The sequence below is a fragment of the Corythoichthys intestinalis genome, chromosome 7, assembly GCF_030265065.1.
Source record: "Corythoichthys intestinalis isolate RoL2023-P3 chromosome 7, ASM3026506v1, whole genome shotgun sequence".
Classification (NCBI taxonomy): domain Eukaryota; kingdom Metazoa; phylum Chordata; class Actinopteri; order Syngnathiformes; family Syngnathidae; genus Corythoichthys; species Corythoichthys intestinalis.
In genome coordinates this window covers 51480353-51500565 of record NC_080401.1, presented here as the reverse complement: position 1 = coordinate 51500565, position 20213 = coordinate 51480353, and the positions used below count along the sequence as shown (strand labels likewise).

At 37.3% G+C, this 20213-nt stretch overlaps 1 protein-coding gene across 2 annotated transcripts in view; it reads left to right on the top strand.

The window, feature by feature from the left end:
• The window catches only part of chst7 (carbohydrate (N-acetylglucosamine 6-O) sulfotransferase 7), a 28964-nt gene extending 20298 nt beyond the window's left edge, over positions 1-8666 (top strand). The window contains exon 3 of one of the 2 annotated variants that reach the window (XM_057841403.1): positions 6522-8666. The gene's annotated coding sequence lies outside the window, so the exon portion shown is untranslated. Of the gene's footprint in view, positions 1-6518 lie in introns of both variants that reach the window. The other variant, XM_057841402.1, reaches the window with a different exon arrangement.
• The last annotated feature ends 11547 nt before the right edge of the window (positions 8667-20213 follow it).

Below are 20213 nucleotides of genomic sequence, written 5' to 3'. Positions count from 1 at the left end.
TTAGCCAATTAAAAAAGGCTCCAAAGACTGCCAAAATTCACTCTACTCATTTTACACTGCCTTTTAGATCTATATATGGGTAAAACGGCGCCATTACAGATTGAACGCGACAATGCGTGAATAGGTCATGCAGCGCATGCGTTAATTGCGTTAAATATTTTAACATGATACATTTTTTTAAAAATTAATTACCGCCGATAATGGGATAAATTTGATAACCCTACCTTAAGCCTAAACTAAAGACTCTGGATGAGTGTAACATATTATGTCTGTAACGTTAAATACAATTAGAAAACGATTTAATTAAAAATATATATATACTGTATATATTTAAAAAAGGCATGTCCGATATTTTTTTGCCGATTCCGATACTTTGAAAATGACGTGATCGGACCTGATCGATCGGCATCCCGATCGATCGGGACATCTCTAATAATGATGTAGCAAATTGGGTTCTACTCTGGCGGTTGTGTTTTGCATGCTGTTCCCGAACACACCATGTGACTGACGAGAGAGAGAGGTGCGGTAGAGTGTAAAGTTTTTTTTTTCATGTTGTTGTTGGCGTTAGCTATGGGCAACATTAGCCGTGTTGTATTGCACAAGTTCTGAAATAAATGATTAAAAACCTGACGATACTGGCGAATTCCTTGCTGATGTTACAATAATAATAATAACAATAAATTGGAAATAAAAAAGTGTTTTCCTTGTCGATTAATAGAGACTGGCAAACGGACGTCAGAGGAGACTGGCCATATTGTCGAGCCAGTTCACTCATCTCATCTCTAGTTCGCGTCTTTAAACCAATGAATACACTGAAATTAGTTGCTATTGCCACTTCTGGGAGATGATTGGATGAAACTTTTCCCATCGAAATAAAATCATAAGGTTTGGCACGCCCTCTTTGCTATTTTTGTCTCTTTAAAAATGGCTGACCATACACAACCCCAAAAAAGATAATGTAAAGTGCTCATTTCTCATTAAAAACACATTAATATTAAAAATAACCAAAAAAGCATGAAATATCCCCGACCAAAAAATTGCACTTTTTTCTGGTGTTTGAGTAGAGTAAAAATCAGCGCAGATTTTTTTTTTTTTTTTTGCCAAGTAGAAAAAATACGGGTCTAACTCACTAATTACCATCAATGGCGATCGACCTCCAATCCATTCTGACTGGGCCCCCAATCAAATTGGATTGGACGTCTACCACCGTCAATGGTACAAACAAACATGCTTCAATTTGACTGTACATTAACTAAATCCATCCAAACGTTTTTCTCCGGAGTCCATTTCGCTTTCGCCTTCCCCCATAAAGCCCTCATTGTTGCACCGCTGGCACCAATAGGGGGGTCGCCACCCCGACCCCTGCGCCCTGTAGAAGGGCCTTCATTGTCCACAACCATTCGTGACCAACCATCACGTCACCATCATCTTACTTTAAAGAAAGCCCTCTTGTGTATTTTCTATGACTGAGTATGAGTATTAGTGCCACCCAAAGAAAAGAAAAAAACGAATACATTTTTACATTTACATTACAAGATTGTAGTTATAATATAGCGATCCCTTGCTACTTCGCGCTTCAAATTTTGCGCCCTCAGTCCATTGCAGATTTTTTTCCAATTAAAAATTAAATAAATAAATACAGTATTTTATAGAGATGTCACGTGCAGCCTCTCACTCTCCCTCCTGCTGCTTTTCTTGCTCAGCAGGCAGTTTCAGTTTGCTTGTTAAAGTAATGATGAGTGATAGGGGTGATCTTGCCAGAGAAGCTTCGCAGCGCTATCTAAAAAGCTTCAGATCTGTCAATCATCTAGTGCTGCAACGATTAATCGATTTAACTCGAGTATTCGATTAGAAAAAAATATTTCAATTAAATTTTGTTCCTTCGAGTATTCGTTTAATTAAAGTGGCGTTGTATTTTTAAAGTGTTTGCATTCAGCTTTATTGATTAGGGTGGATACACTGCCCTCTGGTCTGCCTCTTTTCACATGGCTGAACAAATGAGCCAACTGCTCCCAGTTAAGACCAAAGTAAGCGAAGTTTTTGTTTGCGCTAATGTTTTTTATTGCATTCATAATTTAGTTTATAAGTATATTTCACCATTTTTTTGTTGGAATATGTGTCTGAAAAATTTGTTAAGAGCATTGTAAAAAAAAAAACTTTAGCATTTTATAGCATTTAAGCTAGCGAACTTTTTCTATGTAAGTTAGCCAATTGTTTTTTTCTTGGACATAGATCTTTTTTTTTCTTTTTTTTTTGAATTTATACCGTTTGAGGCTCAGCTCATGTATTTGAATTTTTCATGTTCCTTATCCGATTACTCGATTATTCGAACTAACTAGTCCATCAATTAATCGACTACTAAAATATTCGATAGCTGCAGCCCTACAATCATCGTTTTAGTGCTGCTACGATTAATCGATTAACTCAAGTAATTCGATTAGAAAAAAGATTCGAATTAAATTTTGCTGGTTCGAGTATTCGTATAATTAAAGTAGCGTTGTAATGGTTTGTTTTGAAAGTGTTTGCATTTAGTTTTATTGATTTGGGTGGATACACTGCCCTCCAGTGGCAACAGTGAATATGACATAACTCGTTTCACATGGCTGAATCCAGATGCTCCATGTTGAGACCAACATAAACTAAGTTTTTGTTTGAGTTCATCTTTTTTAAATTCATTCGTGATTAACTTCATAGGTATATTTAGCCGTTTTTTTTGTGGGAATATGTGACTTTGAACCATTTGTTAAGGGCATTGTAAAAATTAAAAAAAGTTGGCATTTTATAGCATTTAAGCTAGCGGACTTTTGCTATGTAAGTTAGCCAATTGTTGTTTTGTTGTAGTTAGATCATTTATTTTTTTATACCGTTTGAGGCTCAGCTCAGTTATTTTAATTTTTTTATGTCCTTATTTCTCGATTATTCGAACCAATTAATTCATCGATTAATCGACTACTAAAATAATCGATAGCTGCAGCGTGACGAGACGAGAGGCTGGTTTCACCAGTGTGAGTGGATTTGAGTGGAATCACTCAATGAAGCATTTAATAAAGACAAGAATTTTGCTATGCTATTTTTGTTTAAAAATAATTCGGTGGGACAGTAACATGTTTAAAAATGTTCAAAACATTTTTTTAATCATACATTGAGGTGGGAAAAAAGGAAAACCATGTCTTATATGTATCTCTATCCAATGCTAGATCTGAATAAATACATCAAACACACCCAAAATCCATTTACTGCGAAAAATGAGGATCACTGTATCACGTAAATTCATGAAAATAAAGTCGAAATGTTATGTAAAAGTCATGCTTTTATGTAATATTACAAGATTAATTTCATAATATTACGGAAGGTTATGTAATGTTACAAGGCGTATTACTATTACTTTACATAATTTTATGTGCTTTAAGTATTATTTAAAACACAATATTACGATATTATGTATCATTATGAAATTAGTCACATATTACGTAAACATATGTAACATTACAAGAATAAAGTCGGAATATTATGTAAATTTACGTAATAATTTTAATTATTTTCACAAAGAAAATGTTTTATTACATCACCATACATAATATTACGAGATTTATTAGTGTTACAGTGAGGCAAAAAAGTATTTAGTCAGTATGACAGCGTTACGTAAATTTACGCAATGTTACGCAAGCCACGTAATCTTACATTAAGAACGTAAAATCGTAGTATTGAGTTTAAGTATGCCAATTATGTAAATACATAATATTATGCCTTTATTTTTGTAATACAGTGATCCCTCGCTACTTCACGCTTCAAACTTCGCGCCCTCAGTCCATCGCGGATTTTTTTCCATTTTCAAAAAAAAAAAAAAAAAAAAAAAAAAGACAGATGAGCTGTCCGATCGTGTAGTCTCACTTGAGTTACCTTCCTCCCTCTCCCTGCTCTTTGTTCGCCAGGCCGTCCACTGGAGTTTAACGATGTTGACAGATGTTTGTGTCTGATCTTGCCAGAGTCACGAACGTCAAACGCCCCGCATGCATAAATCATGGTTTAACTTGTTAAACAGCTGCTGTGGCAACTCATTGTGTGTAAGTGAGCAGTGGAGTGGAGTGAGTGGACTCACTCAAAGAGGCATTTACTACAGTACTTTATTCTTGTTTAAAAATAATTCGGTGGGACAGTAACATGTTTAGAACTTATGATAATTATTATCTGGGTCTTTGAAAAAGACCAGATAGTGTTATTCTGCAACTTTATCGTACTTATTTATTATTATTCATCTTATTCTCTGCGTTTTTTCGGCGCGCCGCGCAGCCCAGACCATTGCGGCGATCATCAACGATCAAGTATCGCCACGACCGGAATTTTCGAAATTTTTCAAACAGCTCCGAAAAATTTTCCGGTTGCCCATAAACGGCAATTTTCCCCAAAAAAACAAAAAGTTTCAAAATGTATCCAGTCCTACAATTTTTGACCAAATCACATAATTTGGGCATCAAAAATTCTGGGATGGTGAGGGGCATAAAAGTTGGAATTTGGAAAAAATTTAAGGTTCCCCGGAAATTTTCCAAAAACTTTCCCATTCATTTTTAATGGGAATTTTCCCATTCACTTCCAATGGAATTTCCAATGGATTTTACATTGCATTGATGCCATTGACGGCCATGTATGTCAAATCTACCGATGCTAACGTACTTGGATTCCATTGACGCCTATGTAATTCGATGCCATTGACGGCCATGGACGTCCAAAATTTTTCCCGTTCATTTTCAATGGCAAAAAAAAAAAAAAAAAGTCCCCAAATCAACAGATATCAATAGGACGTGTCCCCCAAACCTCCCCGATGCTTATGAAGGGTTCTACCATTGACAGCCATGGACGTCCAAATTTCCCATTCATTTCTTATGGCATTTACTTTGTTCAAAGCCATTGACGGCCATGTTTGTCCATTCTATTGATAGCCCTGGGCGGGGCTAAGATCTGTACAGCCACACAGCAAAGACCCAGAGTAATTTCTCCAGAAATTGCAGTTTCTAGTTACATTTGAAGTGCTTAAAAACGATTTACTAAAATATAACTTTTTTAAATTACCGTAATTTCCCGAATATAAGGCGCACCCGTGTATAATGCGCACCCCAAATTTACTTGTAAAATCTAGCAAAAAATTATTGTACCCGTTTATAGCGCGCACCCTAATTTTAGCACCAATAAATAGAAGAAAACAAGAAAACAGAGCTCGTGTACAGATACAGAAATGTCATTTTACTGACTGGTGAAACACAGCACAAGCATAGCACATTGGTAGTTCAAAACATTACCATAAATTGACAATATTTACGGTAATAATATGATTTGACAACTTCTTCAACTTACCAGAATCTAGGAGAAAACAAAACAGATGTGACTTTTCTTTTAAAGGCTGCTCGTTTCATCATGATGAATAAATGTTTCTTCCATGGATTGATACGGTAAAATGAAAATGAGAGCGTAAGTCGGAAACCCGTGAGAGCTCATCGCTGTCAACACGACAGTAACAATAGGAACTATTGTTATTTGGGTTTGACTTTCCCGAGGGACCGATATAGTTGACGGACACAGGAAGTGTGTGTGCTTACGTTTGATATGGTTCGAGTTGCGGAGCTGCAATAAACGTCGACTCGAATGAGTTCAAGAAACTAAATTCTGTGCTTTATGAAGAGTGAAAAAAGCAGAATTTAACATAGACGAAATCATTCGGTATTACCAAAACAAAATGGTGATGTCACATACCGTAATGGTCGGCAACGGGTCGCCGCATACATTTCCTCAACACAACGTGGCCGTGTCAATTTTTGATTGAAAATTTTACAAATTTTAATAAAACGAAAACATTAAGAGGGGTTTTAATATAAAATTTCCATAACTTGTACTAACATTTATCTTTTAAGAAGTTTTTCTATCCATGGATCGCTTTAAGAGAATGTTAGTAATGTTAATGCAATCTTGTTGATTTATTGTTATAATAAACAAAAAAAGTACTTATGTACCGTATGTTGAATGTATATATTCGTCTTGTGTCTTATTTTTTCATTCCAACAATAATTTACTGAAAAATCTGGCATATTTCATAGATGGCTTGAATTGCGATTAATTACGATTAATTAATTTTTAAGCTGTAATTAACTTGGTTAAAAATTGTAATCGTTTGACAGCCCTAATATGTATGTAATATATATATATATTTTTCTGTCTCCATCCATATACCCATTTATAATGCGCACCATGATTTTAGAAGTTGATTTTGGGGGGAAATAGTGCGCGTTATATTCGAGAAATTACGGTATACTTTTGGGGGGAAAAAGGGGAAAACGTTTCTTATATGTATCTCTTTCCCATGCTGAATCTGCTACATAAATTGAACACAAAAAAATTGTGGGGTGTGGACTACATCGCGGTTTTTCACATATCGCGGTGGGTTCTGGTTCCCATTAACCGCAGAAAACGAGGGATCACTGTATTACGCCTGTGTAATTTTCCATTTTCACATCTTGTCTTTTTTCCAGTAGCCTGCAAGTCAAGACGGAGGGCAAAAAGGTGGACCAACAGCTGGAACGCCGTTGGAACATGGCCGCTTCTTCCAGAGCTGGAGGGCGGAGGGTTCTTGACACGTGAACGCCCGTTTTTAGTCCCACTAATCTCCCCCCAATCCCAGTAAAAGTTGGGTGGATCCCGGCAGAGCCTCACCTTGACGTGACTGGGCTAAGTGGATCTGCTAAAAGTCAAAAGTTCAAGGAGACTGTGCGTGTATGGTGAGGCCTTCGTGAGGAAGCGTGGTCCCTCCCCCTCCCGCTTCTCATTCCAAGCCCCCTGAGGAATCTGGACAGCTGCAGCAGCACCACACTGACAAAACGCTCACTAGGGCGGGATCTTCCAGCGACAGTATTAAGACTGTTCTTTTTTTGTTTTGTTTTTTTACATATGGTACGGATTAGGGTTGCAAAATCGGTCATCTGAGAAACTTTCCATGGGGAGTGATGGGGAATTGAACAAAATGGAGGGTTGAATTTTAAAAAGAAAATCGGATTAATCATCTTTTAAACAATTGGATTTCATGCAAATTTAGTGTTAAAGTAATTAAAGTATTGCGGTCGCGGCAAAAAACTATCAAGTGAAATGATAGGTTTCATGTGTTAATGACCGATTTGACGATAAAACTTTCACTTAGGGCTGCAGCTACCGATTATTTAAGTAATCGGTTATTGATTAATTAGTTTGAATAATTGAGGAATCGGATTACAAACATTTAATCCTTTGCAGATATAAATTTTAGGAGATATAGAGGAAAGAAACAAGTGTTTATGTTTGCAACAATATTTATTTTGGCTTGTTAAGATTGCACTTTCAAAAGAGTATTAAATGCGAATACAAAATTTCTTTCTTCAAACTATGTAAAATTACACTTTTGTTAAAAAAATTAAATACCTGAGTTTAGGAAAAATAAGATAAACGAGGATCTAAGTACATCAAAAGAACAATTGGCTAACTTCCGCTAAAAGTCCGCTAGCTTAAATGCTATAAGATACTTTTTTCTTTTTCTTTGTTTTTTTTTTACAAAGTACTTAAAAAATTAAAAAACTTAAAAATATATCACGTTAAAAACTGAAACTTGAAAACATAAACACTATTACGTTAAAACCACGAAACCTACCGCATTATAATGTAAAATTTCACGTTATAAAACGGTTTTCAGGACAGACTGACACCTGTTCTGTTAAAAACGTATTACAATGCAACGTGAAACTTTTGGCGTTAGGTAATCTTTAATGTTAAGTAATCAAAACGTGAAACTTTTTACGATGAAATGTCTAAACGTATCACGTTAAAATCTGAAACTTATAACGTGAACGCTGTTACGTTAAAAACAAGAAACCTACCACACCATAACGTCAAACTTTTTATGGTAAAGTTTTCACGATAGGCTGTGAAACTGTTTACGTCAAAACGTGAAAGTTATTACGTTCTATTGTGAAATCTGTTTGGTTAAAAACATGAAACATGTAAACTTATCACGATAAAATGTCTGAACGTATGACATAAAAATCTGAAACTTGTAACGTGAACGCTGTTACATTAAAAACACGAAACCTAGCACGTTATAACGTGAAACTTTTTACTTTAAAATGTCTTAAGCTATCACGTAAAAACCTAAAATGTAACGCTTTTACATTAAAAACAAGAAACTATAACGTGAAACTATTTTCATAATAAACTGCGAAACAGTTTACGTAAAAACTTCGAAACATATTAAAATGTGAAACTTATTATAACATGAATTTGTTGTAAAAATATTAGGGGTGTCAAACGATTAAAATTTTTAATCGAGTTAATTACAGCTTAAAAATTAATTAATCGCAATTCAAACCATCTATAAAATATGCCATATTTTTCTGTAAATTATTGTTGGAATGGAAAGATAAGACACAAGATGGATATATACATTCAACATACGGTACATAAGGACTGTATTTGTTTATTATGAGAATAAATCAACAAGATGGCATTAACATTATTAACATTCTGTTAAAGCGATCCATGGATAGAAAGACTTGTAGTTCTTAAAAGATAAATGTTAGTAGTAAGTTATAGAAATTTTACATAAAAACCCCTCTTAATGTTTTCGTTTTAATAAAATTTGTAAAATTTCCCCCCCCCCCAAAAAAACTAGTAGCCCGCCATTGTTGATGTCAATAATTACTTACATAATGCTCATGGGTGCTGAAGCCTATAAAATCAGTCGCACCCAAGCGCCAGCATAGGGCAACAAAACTCCAAAAACACAACAGTGGACCTTTCACTGTGCTGTCATTTTAATCTGTTTGAGCAGGGCATGTGCGTTAATTGCGTCAAATATTTTAACGTGATTAATTACAAAAATGAATTACCACCAGTTAACGCGATAATTTTGACAGCCCTAAAAAATTTACATTAAAACACAAAATATGTTGCAATGTGCAACCTATCACGTCATAATGTGAAACCTTTTGCCTCAAAACATGAAATTTATCACAATATAACGTGAAACTTTTCACGTTAATGTAACGTGAAACCTTTCACGTTAATGTGACGTGAAACTTTTCACGTCAATGTGACGTGAAACCTTTCACGTCAGTGTGACGTGAAACTTTTCACGTCAGTGTGACGTGAAAGTTTTCAAGTCAGTGTGACGTGAAACCTTTCACGTCAATGTGACGTGAAACCTTTCACGTCAATGTGACGTGAAACCTTTCACGTCAATGTGACGTGAAACTTTTCACCTCAGTGTAACGTGAAACTTTTCACCTCAGTGTAATGTGACGTGAAACTTTTCACGTCAATATAACGTTCACGTTATTGAAACTACTGTAAAAAAAGTGTAACTTGAAAATTCAATATGCAATAACGTGACACTTCTCATGTTGACGCCTTCCCTGCCATTGACAATGATATACGTCCAATTCATTTGAGCTCATTGCCACTCAAAATGGATTGGACGTCTAGCGGCAGCCATTGAGTTAAAAGCTAGCAAGCAAAAAATCGACTTCAACCTTATGACAGAACAAAACGATACATTTCTATTAAATCTCTGTCAATTCTTATTTGGACTATTTCTAAAACTCCCCATGGAAATTTAGCGTTAATTTTACATTTTGCATATTCAACCCCTTTGCAACATAAATACTAATTGTTTAAACAGCTCTTTTATATCAGCATTTTTGTGGTGTAAATGTTGTCAACTGTCTACGACTTACGTACATCCGGTTTAAGGATGTTTTGATGATCAACTTCAAAAGTTGGATTTTTTTTGTTTGTCATACTTCAGCGACATGTTTAACTTTTGGACTATTTAACTGACTTCAATAAAGAGATAATGTAAACCAAGACAAATGTTTTTTTATTGCTCACCTGCCATTAGAAAAAATATGAATTTTATTAAGGCAAGGCAAATTTATTTATACAGCACAATTCAATTCAACACAAGGCAATTCAAAGTGCTTTACATGAAGATCATAAAAATCTCCTAACATCCTAACATTAAAATCAATTGAACATAAAAACAAAGACAATCGAAATAGTAAATAAAATTATACATAAAAATCACATTTAATCACGAATAGAATACAAAAATAAATATAAAATTAAACAAATACTACTACTACTAATAATAATTGAAATCAGCAATGGAGATAAGCACAAGAGGAATAGAAAGCAAATAGATTGAAATATATACAGTAGATAGTTATGGATATGCTGTGCTAAACAAGAGCGTTTTTAGCCCTGATTTAAAGGAGCTAACCGTTTGAGCATACTTCAGACCTTCAGGTAACCTGTTCCAGAAGTGAGGAGCATAATAACTAAATGCTGCCTCACCCTGCTTGGTTCTTGTTCTTGGAACATACAGGAGACCGGTTCCAGATGACCTTAGGGGTCCAGATGTTTCATAGGAATCAAACAAATCAAGCATGTATTTTGGTCCAAGGCCATTAAGTGTTTTGTAGACGAGCAGTAGTATTTTATAGTCCATCCTTTGCCTCACTGGAAGCCAGTGGAACGATTTCAAAACCGGTGTAATGTGGTCCAATTTCCTTGTATTTGTGAGGACTTTGGCTGTGGCATTCTGTACTAGCTGCAGCTTCCTGACTGATTTTTTATCAAGACCTGTAAGTATACCGTTGCAATAGTCCAATCTGCTGAAAATTAATGCATTTTTCATGTCTTGTTGAGTCAGAAGCCCCTTAAATCTGGCTATATTTTTTTAGGTGGTAACAAGCGGATTTAGTGACGGACTTTAGATGGCTATCAAATTTTAGGTCTGAGTCAATAATTACGCCAAGGTTTCTGACTTGATTTGTAGCTGTAAGTGACATTGTGCTACGGTGCCTGCTTATCTTTGACCTTTCCTTTTTTTGGCCCCAAAATGATCACTTCTGTCTTCTCCGCATTTAACTGGAGAAAATTCTAGCACATCCACTCATTGATTAGATGAATGCATTTACTTTGGGAGACTAAGGGCCTATAATCATGTGGGGACACAGAAATGTAAAGTTGTGTGTCATCTGCATAGGTGTGATAGGAGATGTCATACTGTTCCATAATCTGAGCTAGGGGAAGCATTCATTCATTCATTCATTCATTTTCCATGCCGCTTATTCCTCACGAGGGTCGCGGAGGTGCTGGAGCCTATCCCAGCTAACTTCGGGCAGTAGGCAGGGGACACCCTGAATTGGTTGCCAGCCAATCGCAGGTCACAAGGAGACACACAACCATTCACGCACACACTCACACCTATGGACAATTTAGAGTGTTCAATCAGCCTACCATGCATGTTTTTGGGATGTGGGAGGAAACCGGAGTTCCCGGAGGAAACCCACGCAGGCACGGGGAGAACATGCAAACTCCACACAGGAAGGCCGAAGCCCGGGATTGAACCCTTGATCTCAGAACTGTGAGGCAGACGTGCTAACCACTCAGCCACCGTGCCGCCTTAGGGGAAGCATATAGATGTTAAATAAGAGTGGTCCAAGAATTGACCCTTGAGGGACTCCACACGTGAATTTAGTTCGTTCTGACTGATGGTTTCCGATTGACACAAAGAAATCCCTATCATGTAAATAAGATGTGACCCACTGTTACGTTAATTTCATGTGAAATTTTAAAGTGAAATATAACGTGAAATTTTTTACGTTAATTTAACGCTAAACTTTTCACGTTCACGTTAATTTATCGTGAAATTTTAACGTGAAATATAACGCGAACGTTTTCACGTTAATTTAATGTGAAACTTTTCACGTTCACGTTAATTTAACATGAAACTTTTCACGTTCACGTTAATTTAACGTGAAATTTTAACGTGTAATATAACGTGAATTTTTTTCACGTTAATTTAACGTGAAATTTTAACGTTCATTTTAATTTAACGTGAAATTTTAACGTGAAATATACGTGAATTTTTTTCACGTTAATTTAACGTGAAATTTTAACATTCATGTTAATTTAACGTGAAATTTTAACGTGAAATATAACGTAAATTTTTTTCACGTTAATTTAACATGAAATTTTAACGTGAGATATATAACGTGAAGTTTTTCACGTTAATTTAACGTGAAAATTTTAACGGTCACAATAGTTTAACGTGAAATTTTAACATGAAATATAACGTGAATTTTTTCACGTTAATTTAACGTGAAATTTTAACGTTCACATTAATTTAACGTGAAATTTTAACGTGAAATATAACGTAAATTTTTTCACGTTCACATTAATTTAACATGAAATTTTAATGTGAAATATAACGTAAATTTTTTCACGTTAATTTAACATGAAATTTTAACGTTCACGTTAATTTAACGTGAAATTTTAACGTGAAATATAACGTGAATTTTTTTCACTTTAATTTAACGTGAAATTTTAACGTGAATTTTTTTCACGTTAATTTAACGTGAAATTTTAACGTTCATGTTAATTTAACGTGAAATATACGTGAATTTTTTTCACGTTAATTTAACGTGAATTTTTAACGTTCATGTTAATTTAAGGTGAAATTTTAACGTGATAATATAACGTAAATTTTTTTCACGTTAATTTAACGTGAAATTTTAACGGGAAATATAACGTGAAATTTTTTCACGTTAATTTAACGTGAAATTTTAACGTTAACGTTAATTTAACGTGAAATTTTAGCGTGAAATATAACGTGAATTTTTTTCACGGTAATTTAACGTGAAATTTTAACGTTCACGTTGATTTAACGTGAAATTTTAACGTGAAATATAACGTAAATTTTTTTCACGTTAATTTAACGGGAAATTTTAACGTGAAATATAACGTGAATTTTTTTCACGTTAATTTAACGTGAAATTTTAACATGAAATATAACGTGAAATTTTTTCACGTTAATTTAACGTGAAATTTTAACATTCACGGTAATTTAACGTGAAATTTTAACGTGAAATATAACGTAACTTTTTTAACGTTAATTTAACGTGAAATTGTAACGTGAAATATAACGTGAATTTTTTTTCACGTTAATTTAACGTGAAATTTTAACGTTCACGTTAATTTAACGTGAAATTTTAACGTGAAATATAACGTGAATTTTTTTCACGTTAATTTAACGTAAAATTTTAACGTGAAATTTTAACGTGAAATATACGTGAATTTTTTTCACGTTAATTTAACGTGAAATTTTAACGTGAAATATAACATGAATTTTTTTCATGTTAATTTAACGTGAAATTTTAACGTGAAATATAACGTAACTTTTTTAACGTTAATTTAACGTGAAATTGTAACGTGAAATATAACGTGAATTTTTTTTCACGTTAATTTAACGTGAAATTTTAACGTTCACGTTAATTTAACGTGAAATTTTAACGTGAAATATAACATGAATTTTTTTCACGTTAATTTAACGTGAAATTTTAACGTTCACGGTAATTTAACGTGAAATTTTAACGTGAAATATAACGTAAATTTTTTTCACGTTAATTTAACGTGAAATTTTAACGGGAAATATAACGTGAAATTTTTTCACGTTAATTTAACGTGAAATTTTAACGTTCACGTTAATTTAACGTGAAATTTTAACGTGAAATATAACGTGAATTTTTTCACGGTAATTTAACGTGAAATTTTAACGTTCACGTTAATTTAACGTGAAATTTTAACGTGAAATATAATGTGAATTTTTTTCACGTTAATTTAACGTGAAATTTTAACATGAAATATAACGTGAAATTTTTTCACGTTAATTTAACGTGAAATTTTAACGTTCACGGTAATTTAACGTGAAATATAACGTAACTTTTTTAACGTTAATTTAACGTGAAATTGTAACGTGAAATATAACCTGAATTTTTTTTCACGTTAATTTAACGTGAAATTTTAACGTTCACGTTAATTTAACGTGAAATTTTAAAGTGAAATATAACGTGAATTTTTTTCACGTTAATTTAACGTGAATTATAACGTGAAATTTTAACGTGAAATCCATCCATCCATTATCTTCCGCTTGTTCCGGGGTCGGGCCGCGGGGGCAGCAGCTTTAACAGGGAAGCCCAGACTTCCCTCTCCCCAGCCACTTCAACCAGCTCCTCCGGCGGGATCCCAAGGCGTTCCCAGGCCAGCCGAGAGACATAGTCTCTCCAGCGTGTCCTGGGTCGTCCCCGGGGCCTCCCACCGGTGGGACATGCCCGGAACACCTCTCCAGGGAGGCGTCCGGGAGGCATCCGAACCAGATGCCCGAGCCACCTCAGCTGGCTCGTCTCTACGCGGAGGAGTAGCGGCTCGACGCCGAGTCCCTCCCGGATGACCGAGCTTCTCACCCTATCTCTAAGGGAGAGCCCGGACACCCTGCGGAGGAAACTCATTTCGGCCGCTTGTATCCGGGATCTTGTTCTTTCGGTCACGACCCAAAGCTCGTGACCATAGGTGAGGGTAGGAACGTAGATCGACTGGTAAATCGAGAGCTTTGCCTTTCGGCTCAGCTCCTTCTTCACCACTACGGACCGGTGCAGAGTCCGCATTACTGCAGACGCCGCACCGATTCGCCTGTCGATCTCCCGCTCCCTCCTACCGTCACTCGTGAACAAGACCCCAAGATACTTGAACTCCTCCACTTGGGGCAGGATCTCATCCCCGACCCGGAGAGGGCACTCCACCCTTTTCCGACTGAGGACCATGGTCTCGGATTTGGAGGTGCTGATCTTCATCCCAACCGCTTCACACTCAGCTGCGAACCGCTCCAGTGAGAGTTGGAGGTCACGGCTTGATGAAGCCAACAGGACTAAATCATCTGCAAAAAGCAGAGATTCAATGCTGAGGTCACCAAACCGGACCCCCTCAACGCTTTGGCTGCGCCTAGAAATTCTGTCCATAAAAATTATGAACAAAATCGGTGACAAAGGGCAGCCTTGGCGGAGTCCAACCCTCACTGGGAACAAATTCGACTTACTGCCGGCAATGCGGACCAGACTCTGACACCGGTCGTACAGGGACCGAACAGCCCTTACCAAGGGGCTCGGTACCCCGTACTCCCGGAGCACCCTCCACAGGATTCCCCTAGGCACACGGTCGAACGCCTTCTCCAAATCCACAAAACACATGTAGACTGGTTGGGCGAACTCCCATGCACCCTCGAGGACCCTGCTGAGGGTGTAGAGCTGGTCCACTGTTCCACGGCCGGGACGAAAACCACACTGCTCCTCCTGAATCCGAGATTCGACTTCCCGACGGACCCTCCTCTCCAGTACCCCTGAATAGACTTTACCGGGGAGGCTGAGGAGTGTGATTCCTCTATAATTGGAACACACCCTCCGGTCCCCCTTTTTAAAAAGGGGGACCACCACCCCGGTCTGCCAATCCAGAGGCACTGTCCCCGATGTCCACGCGATGTTGTAGAGGCGTGTCAGCCATGACAGCCCTACAACATCCAGAGCCTTTAGGAACTCCGGGCGGATCTCATCCACCCCCGGGGCCTTGCCACCGAGGAGCTTACCAACCGCCTCAGTGACTTCAACCCCAGAGATCGAAGAGCCCACCTCAGAGTCCCCAGACTCTGCTTCCTCAAAGGAAGGCGTGTCGGTGGAATTGAGGAGGGCTTCGAAGTATTTTCTCCACCGACTCACGACGTCTCGAGTCGAGGTCAGCAGTACACCATCTTCACTATACACAGTGTTAATAGTGCACTGCTTTCCTCTCCTCAGACGCCGGATGGTGGACCAGAATTTCCTCGAAGCCGTCCGGAAGTCGTTTTCCATGGCCTCACCGAACTCCTCCCATGTCTGAGTTTTTGCCTCGGCGACTGCCGAGGCCGCAGTCCGCTTGGCCAGCCGGTACCTGTCAGCTGCCTCCGGAGTCCCACAGGCCAAAAAGGCCCGATAGGCCTCCTTCTTCAGCTTGACGGCATCCCTTACCGCTGGTGTCCACCAGTGGGTTCGGGGATTGCCGCCACGACAGGCACCAACCACCTTACGGCCACAGCTCTGATCAGCCACCTCAACAATGGAGGTGCGGAACATGGCCCACTCGGACTCAATGTCCCCCACCTCCCCCGGGACAAGGGAGAAGTTCTGCCGGAGGTGGGTGTTGAAACTCTTTCTGACAGGGGATTCTGCCAGACGTTCCCAGCAGACCCTCACAATACGTTTGGGCCTGCCAGGTCTGGCCAGCATCTTCCCCCGCCATCGGAGCCAACACACCACCAGGTGGTGATCGGTTGACAGCTCCGCCCCTCTCTTCACCCGAGTGTCCAAAACATGCGGCCGCAAGTCCGATGACACGATTACGAAGTCGATCATCGAACTGCGGCCTAGGGTGTCCTGGTGCCAAGTGCACATATGGACACCCCTATGTTTGAACATGGTGTTCGTTATAGACAAACCGTGACGAGCACAGAAGTCCAATAACAGAACACCACTCGGGTTCTGATCGGGGGGGCCGTTCCTCCCAATCACGCCCCTCCAGGTCTCACTGTCATTGCCCACGTGAGCGTTGAAGTCCCCCAGTAGAACGAGGGAGTCCCCAGAGGGGGCGCTCTCTAGCACACCCTCCAAGGACTCCAAAAAGAGTGGGTATTCTGAACTGCTGTTCGGTGCATAAGCGCAAACAACAGTTAGAACCCGTCCCCCCACCCGAAGGCGGAGGGAGGCTACCCTCTCGTCTACCGGGGTAAACCCCAACGTACAGGCGCCAAGCCGGGGGGCAATAAGTATGCCCACACCTGCCCGGCGCCTCTCACCATGGGCAACTCCAGAGTGGAAGAGAGTCCAACCCCTCTCGAGAGGATTGGTACCAGAACCCAAGCTGTGTGTGGAGGAGAGTCCGACTATATCTAGTCGGAACTTCTCTGCCTCACACACCAGCTCAGGCTCCTTCCCTGCCAGAGAGGTGACATTCCATGTCCCAAGAGTTAGCTTCAGCAGCTGGGGGTCGGACCGCCAAGGCCCCCGCCTTTGGCTGCCGCCCAACTCCCTACGCACCCGACCCCTTTGGCCCCTCCCACAGGTGGTGAGCCCATGGGAAGGGGAAACCACGTTGCCTTTTCGGGCTGAGCCCGGCCGGGCCCCATGGGGACAGGCCCGGCCACCAGACGCTTGCCTTCGAGCCCCACCTCCAGGCCTGGCTCCAGAGGGGGGCCCCGGTAACCCGCGTCCGGGCAAGGGAAACTGGGGTTCATTAATGTTGCTCATCATAAGGGGTCTTTTTGAGCCATACTTTGTCTGGCCTCTCACCTAGGACCTGTTTGCCATGGGTGACCCTACCAGGGGCTTAAAGCCCCAGACAACATAGCTCCTAGGATCATTGAGACACGCAAACCCCTCCACCACGATAAGGTGATGACTCATGGGGTGAAATATAACGTGAATTTTTTTCACGTTAATTTAACGTGAAATTTTAACGTGAAATATAACGTGAATTTTTTTCACGTTAATTTAACCTGAAATTTTAACGTTCACGGTAATTTAACGTGAAATTTTAACGTGAAATATAACGTGAATTTTTTTCACGTTAATTTAACGTGAAATTTTAACGTGAAATATAACGTGAATTTTTTTCACGTTAATTTAACCTGAAATTTTAACGTTCACGGTAATTTAACGTGAAATTTTAACGTGAAATATAACGTGAATTTTTTTCACGTTAATTTAACGTGAAATTTTAACGTTCACGTTATTTTAACGTGAAATTTTAACGTGAAATATAACGTGAATTTTTTTCACGTTAATTTAATGTGAAATTTTAACGTGAAATATAACGTGAATTTTTTTCACATTAAGGTGAAACTTTTAATGTTCACGTTAGTTTAACGTGAAATTTTAACGTGAAATATAACGTGAAACTTTTCACATTAATTCAACGTGAAACCTTTGACGTCCACGTTAGTTTAACGTGAAATTTTAATGTGAAATATAATGTGAAACTTTTCACGTTAATTTAACATGAAACTTTTCACGTTCACGTTAGTTTAACGTGAAATTTAACGTGAAATATATCGTGAAACTTCTCGCGTTAATTTAACGTGAAATTTTAACTTGAAGTATCACGTGAAATTTTTCACGTTAATCTAACGTGAAATTTCACATTCACGTTTAATGTGTTTAAGTTTAATGTGAAATTTTAACGTGAAATACAATGTGAAACTAAACAACTAACGTGAAACTAAATATTCACCCCTTTGCAACATGAATACTAATTATTTATAAAGCTCTTTTATATCAGCATTTTTTGTGGTGTAAATGTTGTCAACTGTCTACGACCGACATCCGGTTTAAAGATGTTTTGATGATCAACTTCAGAAGTTGGATTTTTTTTGTTCGTTTGTTTGTCATACTTCAGCGACATGTTTAACTTTTGGACTATTTAAACTGAATTCAATAAGGAGATGATGTAAACCAAGACGAATGTTTTTTGATTGCTCACCTGCCATTAGAAAAAAAATGTGAATTTTATGAAGTTAAAACATGTTACACTTTGAAACTGAGGTCATGATTTAATAAAATCATAAGATGAATTTGATCAAGTTATAATGTGAAACTCATCCGATACATTTTTACTGGGAGGGCTGGCAGCAATCGTTCGATGACAGTCATGATCGCTTAATTCCAGCCATCTCAGTTCAAATGATTTTAATGACTGTGTGGAAAAGCTTGACTTGACAAAAAATGGTCATCGTTTGTTTTTATGTGCGGCTAGTTCATGAAAAGACAATCATGTAAAAACGTCATAAGATGTTAAATCATGATAGCTATCATGTTAAAACGCCATTACTATCATCTAAAAGTGTGATAACTATAATGTAAAAATTGGATAATTATGTAAAAACGTGATAATTATGTAAATACATGATCATTATCATGCAAAAACATGATAACTATATGTAAAAAATGTGATAACTGTCCTGTAAGTGTGATCATTATCATGAAAAACGTGATGTTATGTAATAATATGATAACTATCATAAAAACGAGATAGTTATCATGCAAAAACGTGATAATTATCATGTAAAAACATGACAACTACAACCATCATATGAAAAACGTCATCACCGTCATGTAAAAATGTGATAACACTCATGTAAAACATAACTATCATGTAAAAGCGTGACAACTATCATTCAAAAACATCATAACATGTTAAATCGTGATAACTATCATGTAAAAACGTGATAATCATCATGTAAAAATGTGATAATTATCATGAAAAAACGTGATAATTATGTAAATCCATGATAATAATCACTTAAAAACGCTCAAATTATCATGTAAAAACATAACTATCATGTAAAAACGTGGTAACTACCATGTAAAACTGATACGTAAAAAGGTGAGAACTCATGTAAAAAAGTAATAATATAATGTAAAAACGTGATAATTATCACTTATAAACATACCTATCTTATAGAAACGTCATAACTATCATGTTAAAGCGTGATAACTATCGTGTAAAAATGTCAACTATCATTAAAAAGTGTTTTAATTATCATGTAAAAACATGATAACTATCATATAGAAACGTGATAACTCATGTAAAAACAATACTACCACGTAAAAACCTGGTAATTATCATGTAAAAACGTAATAACTAATATGTAATAACATGACACTAGTCACATAAAAAACGTCATAACTAAAGGTAACAACTATCATGTAAAAACGTTATAACTATCATGTATACATGTCACAACTATCATGAATACATGTCACAACTATCATGTGAAAACATCATATCATGTAAAAACGTAATATGATGAAAAACGTGATACCTGTCATGCAAAAATGTGATAATCATCATGTAAAAACATACCTATCATATAGAAACGTGAGAACTATCATGTAAAAACGTGTTACCATCATCTAAAAAACCTGATAATTGTCATGAAAAAACGTGATAACTATAATGTAATAACATGACTACAATCACAAAAAAGTCAACTATCATATTAAGGCGTGATAACCTTCATGCAAAAACATGATAACTATCATATAGAAAAGTGATAGCTATCATGTAAAAACGTAATATTATCATGTAAAAACGTGATAATTATCATGTAAAGACATGACAACTATCATACAGTAATGATGTAAAAACAACTATAATAAAAAAAACTAGGGCTGTCAAAATTAACGCGTTAACGCACGGTAATTAATTTTTTAAATTAATCACGTTAAAATATTTGACGCAATTAACGCACATGTCCCGCTCAGACAGTATTCTGCCTTTTG